The 15,431-nt window shown below is 41.1% G+C and overlaps 1 protein-coding gene and 1 pseudogene across 3 annotated transcripts in view; both read right to left on the reverse strand.

Annotated features, from left to right (window-relative positions):
• Positions 1-15,431, reverse strand: part of LOC109471611 (leucine zipper putative tumor suppressor 2 homolog) — a 72,998-nt gene that overhangs the window by 50,078 nt on the left and 7,489 nt on the right. Inside the window, exon 1 of one of the 3 annotated variants that reach the window (XM_019770955.1) lies at positions 14,531-14,824. The exons of the other annotated variants lie outside the window; for them this stretch is intronic. The gene's annotated coding sequence lies outside the window, so the exon portion shown is untranslated. Of the gene's footprint in view, positions 1-14,530; positions 14,825-15,431 lie in introns of those variants that run through there. 3 annotated transcript variants of the gene reach the window in all.
• On the reverse strand, positions 3-9,160 carry LOC109471421 (annotated as a pseudogene).

A 15,431-nucleotide genomic window follows, 5' to 3' on the forward strand; every position in this document is an offset into this window, starting at 1 on the left:
CACTACCAGCAAGCAAAGGGAGGATGTGTGAAACTATACCTGACCCTCCCAGCAGGACAGGCCCTGACCCAGGCTAGATTCCATTGGTCAGCTGGAAGTCTGTTGTCATGGTGATCACCAGAAACTACAAATAATAGCCTGGGGTAGTATTGAATGCTGACCCCTGACTGGACAGATGGTAGGTAAGGAAATATACGGACCACACAAAGTCATTAGCCCTTGGAGCAGTTAATGTGGGGAATACCAGGGCCATACATAGCCATTACATGCAGCTTTAGAATGGCCACTAATGTGAAGAACATATGGACAGCCCATAACTGATAGCCTATACAGTATATGAGTCATTTGGGCTACATAGCTGGTCTAGCAGTCACTGCGGTAGACTTAGTCTAGAACAGCCATGACCAATACATGGACATAATATAGCCTTGAGTCAGCTGTCTTGACCATCTACATGTCAATTCAGCAACATGGCAATACATGAACTTGGACTTCAATGAAGCCCTATGGACAGTGAGTCTGAATATGAACTTATATTATGGGATAACCTGTTATGACATATGTCCTAGTCAGGCTAACAAAGGAGACTTCCCTTTTGTACAACAAAGACGACTTAAGGGAGATGTGTGGTTCTGAGGATGCTGACTCAAGACTCAGGAGGGCCTGAGGACAAGATGGTGGAACTGCTGATCTCTACTGGTTTATAAGGACTGGTGGATGTTTGAGGACAGCCAGGAAATTCCTCATCTGTTTAAATATCCTGACTGGTGCTGACCACACGAGCTGTGCTTGTCTGGCTAACAATGACATGACGCACTACACATTCTCCTCCCCACCTAACGACAAAACAAGCACTCAGAAGCCACAGACCTATAGAGATGAAAACTGTAAGAATCTCCTTACCATACAGGCTGTTTCAAGAGCTGGAGATTTGATCATCACCGTGTTGCCTGAATGAAGACTTGCAGCCCCAGTCCTTTTGTCCAAGACACAGTCATGTTCGTGCGATCAGCTATAAACCAAAAGACTGCAACCCAAACACCTTAATATAGCGGCTGGCCGATAAGACAGGATTTCGTCTCATCTCAGGCAATCAGGGTCCTCCATGATTGGATCTCAAGAATAAATGTGAGGAATCTCTGACATGTAGGACAATCAGCTGACGGGATGCTGAATATACATCTTGCTGTTTTCTTCAGACTGGGTCCTGACTCAAAGCCAGCTAAAGGTTTCTTAGTTCTCTTTAGGTTGTATCTCATCTGCACTGAACCTCAGTATTACTTCTGTACATTTGAACCATTGAAATGAAAAATGATCATCACCAAAGAGGCCCAGTGGGACAGAAAGGTTTATGATAGCTTCTATCAACAGAGAAAGGGGTTATGGAAAAACTTCCTGCCTTACCTTGTTGTTTCCTTTGATGCTTCTGATGTTTACAAGTAGAATAACCAAGGAGGTTCTCCATGGAATAACTAAATCTCAGATTATAGACTATAGCCTATTGACCTCTTACATATGTTATATAAGGTCTTACAACTGACAGAGCCTTTTAGTCTGTCTAGTTCTACAGGAAGCACTACATACAAAGAAATGTAAACAACAAAGATTGATTTCAACAAGCACCATTCTTATATAGCCTGTCCACTTGAAAGCCCTTCCATGCTGCTGTATGCTTTATTAATAGCTCCTGATAGGAATACCAACCAGCAGGGTAGGATAGAGTGATTAATGATGGACAGATGAAAGAATCAGTCAAAAGAGAAGAGCGATCTTCTGTTGACGGAGTCATAAATGATTAATTAGTGAAAATCAACTAATTGATTGATTGTGTCGCATTCATTGTGCGCTTAATTGATAAGCCAGTTGATTGAGAAACAATTAGCTGATTATTACAGTATTACAATCTTATAAACCAGCAATTAAGACAAACCGTAAAGGAGAAATCAAACAAATTGCAGTCATCATTGCTCTGCTTAGAGTCTCTTCATTACCATTTTGCAATAAGCCCTGAGCAAGACGTTACAATTAACTTTCATTACACAAAATAAAAGTGTTGATGACATAACCTGTCAGCTGGCACATGGTTGGGTCACTCTATTCTTCTATTTCTTGTCCCTTCTACAAACTTTTGCCAAAGAAAGCTACTTCTACTGCTGGTTATTCGCAACTTTGCAGATACAGTTGATATCCCTAAGAAGTAAGAAGACATCTAGGAACAGATGGAGTTCAATGGTATTGCCAACAATCCTTATACATGTATTTTATCCCCCAGTCAGTTCCAACAGGATGTGTGTTATCTGTAACACAAGCGGTGGGAGGCTGGCATGTGTTGATACTATTTGGAAGCTACATTGTAGATTAAGTTGAAGTTGGCTGCAATTCAAGGTCGGCGGTGCTAAAGAAACACTGAACTACAGGAACCAGCTGTTGTATTCAAAAGGAGATATAGCTGATTATATAGCAGTTATGGCAGACTATGTACTTATAGGGAAGATATGCCATAATGGCAAAAGTAGCACTGTACAACAAAATACTACATTTTAGAACGGTATGTATCTCGTGCTTCTGTGTGGTGTGGTGTAGTGGTAGAGCATCTGACTGTCAAGCAAGGGGACCCAGGTTCAATCCCAAGGGTTGGACCCAGACATGTCCGGACATCCAGCCGTTAAAAAAATCTTGCTTAAAAAAAAAGACTTGCAGTTTTGGGGGAAAAAGACGTAAAACTGGATAGAGAGATCTTTCTGTACTCTGTGACTGGGAATCTGGTCTGTATCTTCAATAAACCTCTACTGATCCACGTCTCTGTACAGCTAATACTAAGTAATAGCTTGAGATGAGCGTGTTTGGACACAAGCCAAGATAGACACTTAGATATGAGACTAAATAAACATCTCCTCTTATTGACTACACAGAGTTCTTTATGATCAATTGCAGTGTTTGGCGCCATAATCAATATACATCATCCGGCTTGATAAGGGTTAATTCCGCTAACGATTAATCAATTTTTGGCAGGACCAACATCCAGGGCATGTGTCCAGCACAATTAACTTCACATCTGCATACCTATACTTGCCATTTATGTCACAAATTCTTCAACTCAAGCTTCAAAGTAATTGATTTGTTAGACCTTTGGGTTAATTGCACATTCACCAAACTACCAAATGAAACTTCATGTTGCTCCTTGAATGCTAATGCTGCTGTATTTGATAATGATTATTAGATTTTCCTGAATTCATAAATAATGTTCTTATACATACATACATACATGTATATCCTATATATACATCTGCAGGCAAACATCATCAAACATACTTATAGTCATCAGCTTAATGCAGTAATTATAAAACAAAACACTTTCATATGAGCTTTTCTTAAGAAACATTAATTTATATTACAGTACATACTCTAGTAATGCTTTCATAACAGACTATTTTCCAATGAGCTTTTCTATATGCAAGTTGCACTGATTAGATAATAATTATTTTGTAACTAACAAACTACTTTTTGATAAGCATTTCTCACATTACATTTATCAAAGGGTAATTCTATTGTATGATGAGCTCACAGTGTAATTGTTTTTGTAATAAACTACTGTCTAATGAACTATTCTTCAGTTACACTTATTACATATATTACATATATTATTATCATTACTTGGCCACAAACCAATTTTTGATGAGCTTTCTGCAGTTACATCCATTACAGGGTAATTCTGTTTTTAATAAACCACCTTCTGATGAGCTTTTCTTCAGTAACATTTATTAAAAGATAATTCCCCTGTAACAAACTCCTTTTTGATGAGCTCTCTATACAGCAAATTAATTATGTAATAATCATTTGTCACAACACTTTTTCATCAACTCAATTTTATTACATGATGATTTCACCAAAGTTTAATCAAGGGCAGTGTCGTAATAACAAATCATGAACTGCTGTAACTGCTATGCCTGATCGGCATGTAATAATGAAGTAATAGTCATATACAATCTCATTGTAAAATAAGCACATTAATTAGTGTACAAGACAATCATCATAGACTTTGGGGTAAACAAGTCGTTTATTTACATTAATCAGGCTATGTCAAGAGCAATTGCAGTTTATGGTTCGTGAATAAGAAACAAACTTTTGGTGTGTTTACAGTTCCTCAATTGTGCGATTTATGTTTTAGTTGGGAAGTCAGAAGTCAGTATGGGAAGTCAGAACAAAGGATTTTCAGGCATCTGTCTTTTTTGGGGTTTCATTAGACTAGAAGTGTACAACAAACACCACTAACCATGTAAACCACTCCTCCAGCCATACTGGCACCTGGAGGAAGGTAGCAACACTTTTGTAACTGAATGGTTAGAAATTGCTTCATCTCAGTTTTAGGAAGACAAATGGATTCCATCTTACCGCAAGTAAGATAGACTGAAAAATCAATATGGATACAAAAGAAGAAGGAAATACAAGGTAAGATCGGATTCCCAGGGCTTTGTCTAGCTTTATCTGTTCAGTTTATCATAGTAACATTACACATGTAGTCTAATGTAGCTGTAACCATGAAAAATGGCAGAGAAAAGAGATTAGAATGGAACTGGGTTTCACCCTTAACCTTCCACATCCTGCCTGGTGCCAAATCAATTCATATTTGCTACCTAAAGAAAAGGCTTAACCTCAGCAGGGAGATGGTTGCGGACAAGCTAGGAGAGTCACAAAGTATGTCTCCATCATGGAGGATATTTTTTGCGTCAAATCATTAAAAAATGCTTAATTTTTTCTATGTATTATGCATGGCTGCCGTGGCAGTCATACATTTTGACATGCAATTTTCAATCATAGCTGCCTTAAAGTAACTTTGTACTTGGGTTGTGTTGGTAATTTACAATTAATCTATGTGGATTTAATGCCACATTTAGAAATGTCTGGCTTTAGATACAGTTGTAGACAGCAGTCCATCATATGATAATTATCTTTCCAGTCTAGCAGAGAAAATAAACCATTTCCGCATCTACCATTTACATAACAACTATAGAGGGACCTCCCACAATCTATAGACAGACTTGTACAATAACGTTAACTGAATCCAGCCTGAAACCATACAAGCTTCAAAAGCTCCAGATTCACACTAACAAGGGAGGGAAATGACTCTTAATATTTCCTCATATTCAAGACAAAATTTAGCTGAGAAAGCCCTTTATATAACCAACCAGATTCTATTCACCTATGAAACTATTGATTTGATGTAACAGAGTTTACAGCATACATGTAGATTACAATAACAAATTAATTATACCCAAACCGAAGTAAATGTCAATCACTGTTTACAATTGATTACTTAATGTTTGTTCCCCTCTCATTGTCATGACTTCTATTTGACCCCAATAAAGCCAGGCTTGTCAGGAGAACCCAGGGGAGTCTTTACTCTGCAGGGGAGCTGATGAATGTGCTCCAGTGACCTATCCATGGATATGGCGGAAAATGCAGTTTGATTACATAAACATTATACTTCCATGTAGTCAAGCCAGCGTCAAGGGGACTTGTCTCATGTTTGACTTCTTATTGTTCATGTATGATATAAGAGGGTTTTAATATTTATTGTCTGTACATGTAGCTATGTGCCTTGATTTATAGCTATAACCACATTTTGCATGTATGTGGCTACGTTACTAGGACCATATAAATGTTATACTAGATGACATACATTGTACCTGTATTGTATTTATAATCATAAACACTGGGTTTTTGATTAAACAAATGTTAAATTGATATTTCTCCATACAACAAAAACTATGCAAAAAGATCTGCTAAACTGCTTTTTTTTTTCAATGTTAACAACTTTCATATTTGCCTAAAGCTACCGCTGCATTGGGATAACAAAAACCCTTCCTCCCCCCTCCCGCTGCCACTGATTACCCATGCATTGTTTAAAGCTACACCTGAGCATCAGTGACTTTCAAATTATCACTGCCTGGCTCCAGCAGGGGGAGTAGATCCACCTATCAAGTGTGACAGATAACCCTGGCTACCAACTGGGCCCTGATGAATTCTCCATTTCACACTTTCCTGCCCCAGTCAGGCAGGGATAACAGGGTAAGGCAGCAGGACAGATGGCCTGATGGGCTGGAGCTGGCTCAGTCCCTGACCTGGCTGATCTCCAAGCAGATCTTTGGAGGAGGAATCACAACCATTTAAAAATGTGCAACAGTAAAACTGAACTGGAACTTAGTGGAAGGATGTAACGTTAGAGAGACTGGCTGATGACCAAACATACTGGGCCGCCCTGATTTATATTGCAGCAATTCCTCATGTGTTGGAAGACATGGGAGCCGTACTAGGTATTACAGTGTAGTAAGTCTGGGGATACATGTAGCCTGGGTGCTGTCCATTTCATAATGGTGCTCCTTGCACTCACTGACCCAAAAAAGTGAGCAAGGAGCCCGTTATAAAAAGGGATGGCGCCCAGGCTAGGGAAAATACAGTGGACAGAAGAAGATTACAATTTCACTCCAAAGATCTGCTTGGAGATTGGATCTAACCATTCCTTCCTTTGTAAAGCTACAGACAAACTTGACCATGACCGTGAAATGTTCCCTGCCAGACAAGAGTTGCCAGGTTCTGACACTGCCCAGTCCAGCCCTGCTGAACACGTGACCTTGGTCATGACCTTGCCTCGGGTGGCAGTGAGCCTGTCCATGTGCAGTCCTGCTCTGTGTCACCAGGGCGGTGCCTTTGGCAGGGAGACATTGCCATTGGTGTCTGTCTCCTCACTTCCGACACTGAGCAAAGCTAAAGCTGTTATACTGTACCCTACACTGACAACCACCATGAAATACATGTGATCACCTACTCTCTAAGCAGAGGTTGGTGGGGAAGATTGTTATCTTTCTGTATATCCCAGTTCTATATAGTAGGTACAAGAAAAACGGGGTATATATAGAAAGGTAACAATCTTCCCCACCAACCGCTGCCTGGAGAGTACAAATGTAGTGAACACCACAGTACTGGGAGGTAGCCTGTTGGCTGACTTTATTGGGTGATTTCATGGTACAACTTAATACAGGCATGATCATTTGATTTGATGGAAAGGTTATTGCCATGGCATCCTGCAAAGAGCAACCACTTCTATGTCCATAGCTAAAATCACAAATTAAGCAAACTTTTAATTACCGGTATATACTGTGGACGACAATTTAGTATATCTTAACACAACTTAACACAACACAATTGTCCTGAACAAGTGGAAAGGTCCTTGTACATAAAAGAAGTAGTGTTAAGAGCAGACAAGAACCCTCCTGTCTCCCAATGGTGGTCGACTCACCTGAAGTGATCTTGAATCTGACCAGCGGAACACCTCTGTGTGCAGGCTGCATGGTGGAAGCTAGTTGTAAGCAGTCCTGAGGGTACTGTCGACTTGTGGAGGCCTTAGGGATGTACAGTGTATTCTCTGACTTGTACAAGCTTGTACAAATCTGAACGTTCAAACAAAGACTTTTCCTTCCAAAGTTCAATGTTGTAGAGCAACCTTTCAGTTTCATAGACGCAAATCAAGTGTTTCTAACATATCTGCAGCCATACACAAATGAGTCCATCAATGGCTCCAACCACAACAACTGATGTTTTACCGGGCTGAATCATCGTAGACAGACTTTTCAATTGACAGAGTAAATATCAGTGGATCAACAAACGGGCCCAACGGTTCGTGGCCAGGTCGTGCTGGTCTCGTCCTGTTGACCCGCCAAGGGCCCTCTCGTGTTTGCACTCAACAATCGCGATGCTGGGAACGCGCAGGACGTGCCGGGAATGAGTGGAACCCTCGCCGTGATTTGTCAACGCCGCGCTATCTCTCCATCTCTGTAGAGCACCACGGAGCATGGCGAATGGCCTTGTCGTTACAAGCGAAAATGGACGTCTCGCCAGGACCGCGGCCACACGTCCCCGGGGTCGCAAACAAACGGCGAACCTAATTGCGAGTTTCCCCGGTTGGCTCAAGCGTTGGCGTCAAGCACGTTCAGCAAACGTCAACGTTTGCTCTGCCTCTGTTCTGATGACTAACCATAGAACACTGCATGACAAACAGCGCCTGGTCTGTAAACAAGGCTTACCCAGCTGACGTAAGCAGGGCTTTCACAGCCAACTTAAACCAGCTACAGAAGGGCACACAGGCAGAAAGGTTGTGTTGAAGGAGTAAAATGGAAACAACAACAATACCACAGATCCTGAGGATAACATTGAGCTAAGCTTCCTGCTGCGTCCAAACATGTAGTGATAATTTCACCTAAACTTTGAAAAAGCTTTCACTTAAAATCAACAAGCAGTTAAATAATACAAAATGTCATCATTCTAAAGATAAACCTAAGCCAATTCAGGCCATATCTGGGATTTTCTAAGTGATATGTTTGACAAAACTGCTTCAAGACAAATTTAAAAAGCTAAGATTCCAATGCTCTTCTGACAAAAGCTAGCGTCCATGTATCAAAACGTGTATAATCTTTTACTAATTTGGGTCATGACTTGTCCAGCAAACAGGGTAACTAACGAGTAGTACCGGTGGTTGATCATGCCAGTTGACTTTTGAACTTGCCAATTTCTGACAATTCTTCTGTAACTATGAGCCAGCTTAGCAACTGAAACACTAAGTGAGGCCTAGGGGACTCAGGTATGTGATCTACAATGTAAATTTTATCTGCTGACCTCAGGTGTGTACCTTTCTAAATGTCAACACCCTTACCTAGCGACAAGGACATTTCATTACCCACTACTACTAATAGTACTATATGTACAATACAGAACATTGTACAGTGAAAATTATGTCATTATGTTGACAGTTACCAGTAATCTAATAATGTATGTGCTTGCCTTGCTTCCAAAAAGTGGTAAAAAAAATGGTTGGTATAAAAATGTTAGCATGGTAGTACATGACTATTGAGTACATGTGAGCTCGCGATTCTGCACCTTACCTGAGGGCCTGGGTTCGAATCCACCAGGAATCCAGGGTTCAAAACCCCAACATGTACCTTGATGGTTCGAACCGTAAATGGAAGAGAGGGTTGGTGACTGATTCCAGACCTGTACAGTGAGGAGGTGTGAGTGTGACAAAGCAGGACAGCCCTGTCTGTCACCCAGCCATGTCTACACCAGACACAACACTCCTGCCCCGCTGACATGTCTTGAGATCTGGCATGACTTGTAGCAGTTCAAGTCTCACTTCAAACTCCCAGACCCCATGGCTTGTCTCACTGAGTCTGACACAAATGGCCAAAACAATAGAGATACCGGGTTTGCATCTACTGGTAGATGCTTTTATTCCATGTTTTCCCCTTGCCCTAGTGTCCAAGTACAGTATTATACATGTACTTGAATGTGCAATAACAAAATACAAGTACCATGGCCTTCCAGTGACAATTACAAAGACAATACCCAGTCTAGTATCCAGAAAGGTGTGCAGAAAAAACTTCTGATGACTTTCAATAGCCACTAACTTACAATGTAGGTCACTGTTGAAACTGTCCAAAACATTTCTTCGTAACTCAGAAGTAATGACAATGGAAAGGGCATTTGCTTGGAGTTGGAAACAAACTAACCAAAATTGAGTTATTGCCAGAATCATAAGAAGCATGAAGCTGACTTGTTACTGCCTAAACCACTTAGCGTACCCCACCCTGCTGCCTTCCAGCCCTGCTCACAGCACCATGCAGGGCAGCTTTGAAGTCTTACATCAAAGAAGGAAACAACTCATGGCCACAGGACAGCTCAATAGGGAAACAACATTCCCTCCATACTGTAGCTTTTATCTTGTGGACCTTCAAAACACAGTAAAACTTCCGACCTTCTGATGTTAAATATATACTCCTAATCTAGTTAAGCATGTTATGTCGAGAATGCCCTTCTCTCTAGGTCTGTGTTAATTGAATGTTACGATTATCAAAAGTAGTAACACATGAAAGGAGAGAGCTGACAACTAAAAAAGACTGACATTGATGACTGTCACCCTAAGGTAACCAGTTAACCTTGAGGAAAACCTGTGTTTATAATCAGACTTTGACCTTGGTAAAGTTCCGAATAAATGGATATTCCAAACGAAAAGGGGCATGTTGAAATAGACACCTCTAATCGTAGGTTGGACACTGAGCAGGACCTCCTTGGACTGAGAAACAATGATTTACATGTATGCAACATAGATGCTAAGCTCTAAGTTAGTTTCTTATTTTGTCAACATTGTTACGTTTATATCTTGCATTGTACATTCCTTGTGAGTTACGTACATTGCTGATGTTCTTGACACAACAGACATAACTCACACGTGTCACACGAGTTTGAACATTCCTAACATACAAACATTGCTGTAAGCCTACTTCTATGCTCAGTGTTTGTAAGACACTGCATATCAAAACATGGCAGACTAAAGATGACAGCAAGATTCTGTTTTTTTTTTCTTCATCCCGTGTCATATTTCCTTCCAAGAACCTGTCACACTGATAAAAGAACTTGCGAGTAAATCCCAGCACACAAATCACAGGTAACAGCACACAAATCTCACAGGTAACGGCCATAACTTACATACAGGAAAGACTTCAAGTTCAGCAAATAGTTTAAGGTCTACTAAAGGAGTATGGAGCAATATGTGTATCTTAGAATGTTAATGTTAAGTATACTGAGTTAAGTTAAGTCTACTGATTCAAAATTACTGGCAAAATAAATACATATGAACATTGTGTGTGCAGGTTGACTGCATACATTGTACATCCAAGAACATTGTGTGTGTGAGATGACAAAGAATGTATGAATGTACTGATTCAAAGAATTTCAAAAGGACTTTTCAAAAATGATGCTGACAAGAGTGACCTGGAACATGTTACCTCAGCATGCAGTTGCTTGGTCCTTTTTCTGTGCACGTGTAGATGTACATGTACATACTATAGCTTACGGTCTAACTATATACAAGCTGAAATGGCAACTCACCACTGGCAGCAAGTATGTCAATACTGGCTAAGCTGCTGGTTTCCTTCTGGGATATGCTGTACAAATGATCTGTATTCAGGTAAACTGGTGATGTCATACAGGGATATAGTCATGTGGTATACAGAAGAAAGAAATGGGCCTGACCTAAACCATTCGTGTGCAGGTCATGGCAGGCTTTTGTACTGTACGTTGCATTTACAAAAGGTACAGTGTAAAATAATGGAAACATGTGCAAAAAGACATTTGAATGGGAGGTACAAAAAATAACTGTGGCATGAAGCTGTATGCTGGAATTTGTTCCAGGAAAGACAGCAATCTACTCTTGGTGAGAGCAGCTGTTGGCTACAGGTGAATGCAGGTGTCTGTGCCACATGTAATAAGGTATTTGTTCTAAGTGAGTACAGGTATTTGATCCAGTTGAATGCAGGTGTTTGTTCCAGTTGAATGCAGGTGTTTGTTCCAGGTGAATGCAGGTGGCTGTTCCAGGTTAGTACAGGTGCTTTTGAGAGGAGTGCAGGTGTTTTTCCAGGTGAATACAGGTGTTTATACAGGTGTTTTTGTCAGTATTAGTTCCACGTGATATGCAGGCATTTGTACCAGGTGAATGTAGGTGCATGTACCAGAGGAGTACAGGTGTTTATACTACATCACCAGGTAAGGACATGTGTCTATTCGAGGAAAGAGCATGTTTTCTATCTAAGAGTGGACAGGTATTCCCAGGTGTTCCAGGCTTGCTAGGAGTGGACAGGTGTCTGCACCAGGCACAAGTCTGCATTAGTTCCAGGTTGTTGTGAGTCAGGACAGCATGGCGTCCCACTTACCTGTCCGCCCCTCCCTGCCATGAGAACCAGGCTGATGAGTCTTTCCTGTTGTCTCTGCTAATGCATGTCTACTACCTACCCAGCACCACAACACGGAGTAGTGTCTAAACATCCGTCAACTCAACCTCTTCACGCTCTCATCACCGACTCATCACAGACAAACAGTGTACACTCATCACAGACAAAGTGTATACTAGTACTTCACAAATAGCAAGGGTCCTTCTATCTACATATGACCTTTTCTGTAAGTCTGCTAAGCTTTAAGACATGACATCATATAATGATCTAATACTAGTAGTCATTGACATTTTGTGGTGAACTGTGCAATTTTCCAGTCAATCTGCACAAGGCTGGATAAAGCCAACTATTGGTACTACAACTTTATAAAATATCTTCCTATTCACAACAGTTACATAAATAGCACCACAAACCTTACTGGTGAGACACTTGGTCTAGCTGGGTGCTTCCTGTGGAGTCATACAGGTTAAGACCGTGGGACAACATCCTCGTGAGCTAAACTGTTAACAAGGCCACTTTTGTTGTTACGGAATGTCGGCACAGGTATTAGTCCTTCCTGCTTAACTAACCGTGAGACAAAACAGAACAAAAACCCTACAACATCAGGTACACTGATAATTGGTCTTTAGCTATAGAAAAACATGGAGGAGCTATAGTATACTGTAGAAAGTGATGTTTTACTGTTGCAACTTGCAAGGGATTGTCTTTTAGAGCTACTGCAGAACATATTGTCCGGTACCTGTTTTAGCATTGAAAAAGATTGCTTGACTGGAGAACAAGATGTTAAAGTGTTAGTACAATAAATTGTGTCCAAGATGAGCTACAGCAAAATGTAAAAGTGCAATATTTTAATGTTATGATAAATTGTCTGTAGGAGGCAATACACTAGGATAGATGATATCCAACTATTTATTCTCAGAAAAGAGATATGGTAAGACATTTTAAATCCACACTTTCCCAGGGAAACAAATTGACTTGTCCTTGAGACAGCGTGGCTGGTATTCAGGAAGACTTGGCAGACCAGTGGAGCCATAAAGGTGAGGACAGGCCACATCCTTCCTTACCTGGTCATACCCACACAGGTAAACACTCCTGATGATACCTGTCACCATGCATGGCCAGAGGTGCAAGTCCCTACTGGGCAGGTGCAGGCTGGAGGGAGTTAGTGATAAGCAGCACTCAGTACAGACTGTGGTTAGCAGGAATTTCCATTGTGCTACCCAGCAGCACAAGGAACCTTTTTGTTTCACAGGCTCAGTAAACGGTCGGTCTTTCATCTGTAAAATTTTATCATTCACTCACACTCACTTACCATCCGGTTTATTGTTTGCTGATTAAAGAGTGAACATTGGAGACAGTAAGTTGCATTGAATATGAAGTCTTTCTGAATTTCAGATTCTGAAAAGAGAAACAGAAAACTTCACATTCCTGACTGGAGAAGTTAGATATCAATCTTTATACCTGACTGATCTAACCGTCCTAAAGCCTGTACTGTTATCTCTACAGATACAGGTATGAACCTACACCATTGTTAGCACTTGATTGACAAAGATTTCAAAAATAAAAGAACAATTTTAACATAAATCAGATGCATGAACAGGCCAGATGCGGTTGATCACATATCAAAATTACATATGAGCATCTTTTCTTGCCACTTTTCCTCATAATAGTCATATCTTCTATTCTTCATGACATCTCAGCCTAGATACCAGTCGTTTTGGCTTTATGCCTTCAATTCAAAGTTGCTTCCCTGCCGAAAACGTGAACTATGCAACTGACAGTGTACTAAAGCTAAAAATCCTGCCAGGGCCAAAAATCTTATGCACAGCCGCAGTATTGTTGTGGCGACCCACATGACACAGGTGGGCAGGAATCCAGGTGATCTCAACCTGCAGATTAGGGACAGGTATGCAGCAACAACCTGTTTCCTGATGGTTCTACAACATCCTGACTACGGGGAAACATGGGCCCTCAGGCAGCGGTAAATAATAACGGGGTCGGACAACTAGTTTTTCCCCCAAGTCATCCTGATAGTGCATTCAAGTACAGTTCTGCAAAATGGGTCCATTGTGTTGACTTTGTACAGACATATTTCTGAATGTGCATCACGCATTTTATAGGTTGCCATAGCAGAGCAACTGTGGGTACAATAGGACATCAGGACATTCCACAATGATGACTTTATATCTACATGATGATCGACACTTCAGCACAATCCACATTGTCCCCGAGGAGTTTTTATCCTCTAAAGGAGAAACCAATAGAACATAATCATACAGTACTTAACATAGAGTACTGAGGAGATGCAGTTGTGAATATGACATTCCTACTATAGAAAATAAGCCAGACAGTGTAAGGTTTCAGCTTAGCAGTTTGGTTTATGTGTCTTGAGCTAAAATGGAATTCCCCAGGTAATAACACACCTGCACAAAGGTAAGGACAGTTCTGCAGCCAGATAATGACACACCTGGTGGTTTACCTGTCCACTTGCCTTGATAGCAACAATTGCTAGACAACAATTAAACCTTTGTTGACGAAAACCAAGATAGAAGTGGCTGGTCACTTTCTCCACTAGTCATACATACACGATATGAAATGATATGTACAGTGTAGCATAGTCAGATCCAAATTTATCTCTCAATGTGTATGTGACATGCATAATATATCCTTGAGCTTACAGTATACATGAAGATGTTCTCGTAACATGTAAGAGTGAGACTATGAAAACTTAAGGTAGAGTTGACAGATCTTACCTGAACTGCTTGTCATGGTGATTCTGTAAATGTTAGTCCAACCACACTGTCCTGATGTCTGCCAGGATTCAACAGTTCTACCAGGCTTCCTGCCTAGTGTTCCTTATCCAGAGTTTCTATAATGTAATGCCACAAACTCTTTCCTGTCACAGTGTCCACCTGTCTTCCATACAGAGGTGGCAGGCCCCAGGCTTCTCAGTTCTCACCAGTGCTTTCCAAGCCTTCTCCTATCTGCACTGGAGTGCCTCACCAGAACACTTCACCCACAGGTGTCACTTGGGCTCTCACCAGTGCAACACCCACGCCCACAGCACAGGTGCCTATCCTGGGCCCTTCTGTGGATAACCCCGTGTGTTTACAGTACCCAGTAGACCATGGGTGGGCGACACGCCAGATAGGCAACCTGTTGCTCTAGGTCATCTCCGCTCGCGCTCTCCCCTGACAATTATAATACAATTTTCCCCTCTCATTAACTCACCACGAGTACTAATTACATTCTATTAACCAGTTAGACGTCACCGTAACTCTTTTCACTCGTGTGGAAAAGTTTGATGCCTTGCGAAGCGAGCCTCTTGTCTTTAGGTCCCGCCTGGGAAAGGAATGAATTCTCCTGTCCTGAGATTTGAACTGATAAGTAAAAATGTTGCCTTTCTGGCTGCAGGACGGTATTTCACAAGTAATTACCTCCTGACCGACAACAAACAGAGGAGTGGTACTTTTAGGCTGTTGTTGTTAGATGTGTGCCTAGGGGAGCAGGGTGAGTGACAAAGAATAAGAGTTGGGAAGAGATGATGGCACCACAGGAGTTACTTCTTTTCTTTCTTCAGTCAAACTTGATTGTAATGTTTCGTCAATAGCTGGTAGTACAATAGAGCTTTCCAATTTCCTATAGCTAGTTTTT

This window comes from Branchiostoma belcheri, unplaced genomic scaffold, assembly GCF_001625305.1.
Source record: "Branchiostoma belcheri isolate BF01 breed outbred unplaced genomic scaffold, Haploidv18h27 scaffold25, whole genome shotgun sequence".
NCBI classification, from domain to species: Eukaryota; Metazoa; Chordata; class Leptocardii; order Amphioxiformes; family Branchiostomatidae; genus Branchiostoma; species Branchiostoma belcheri.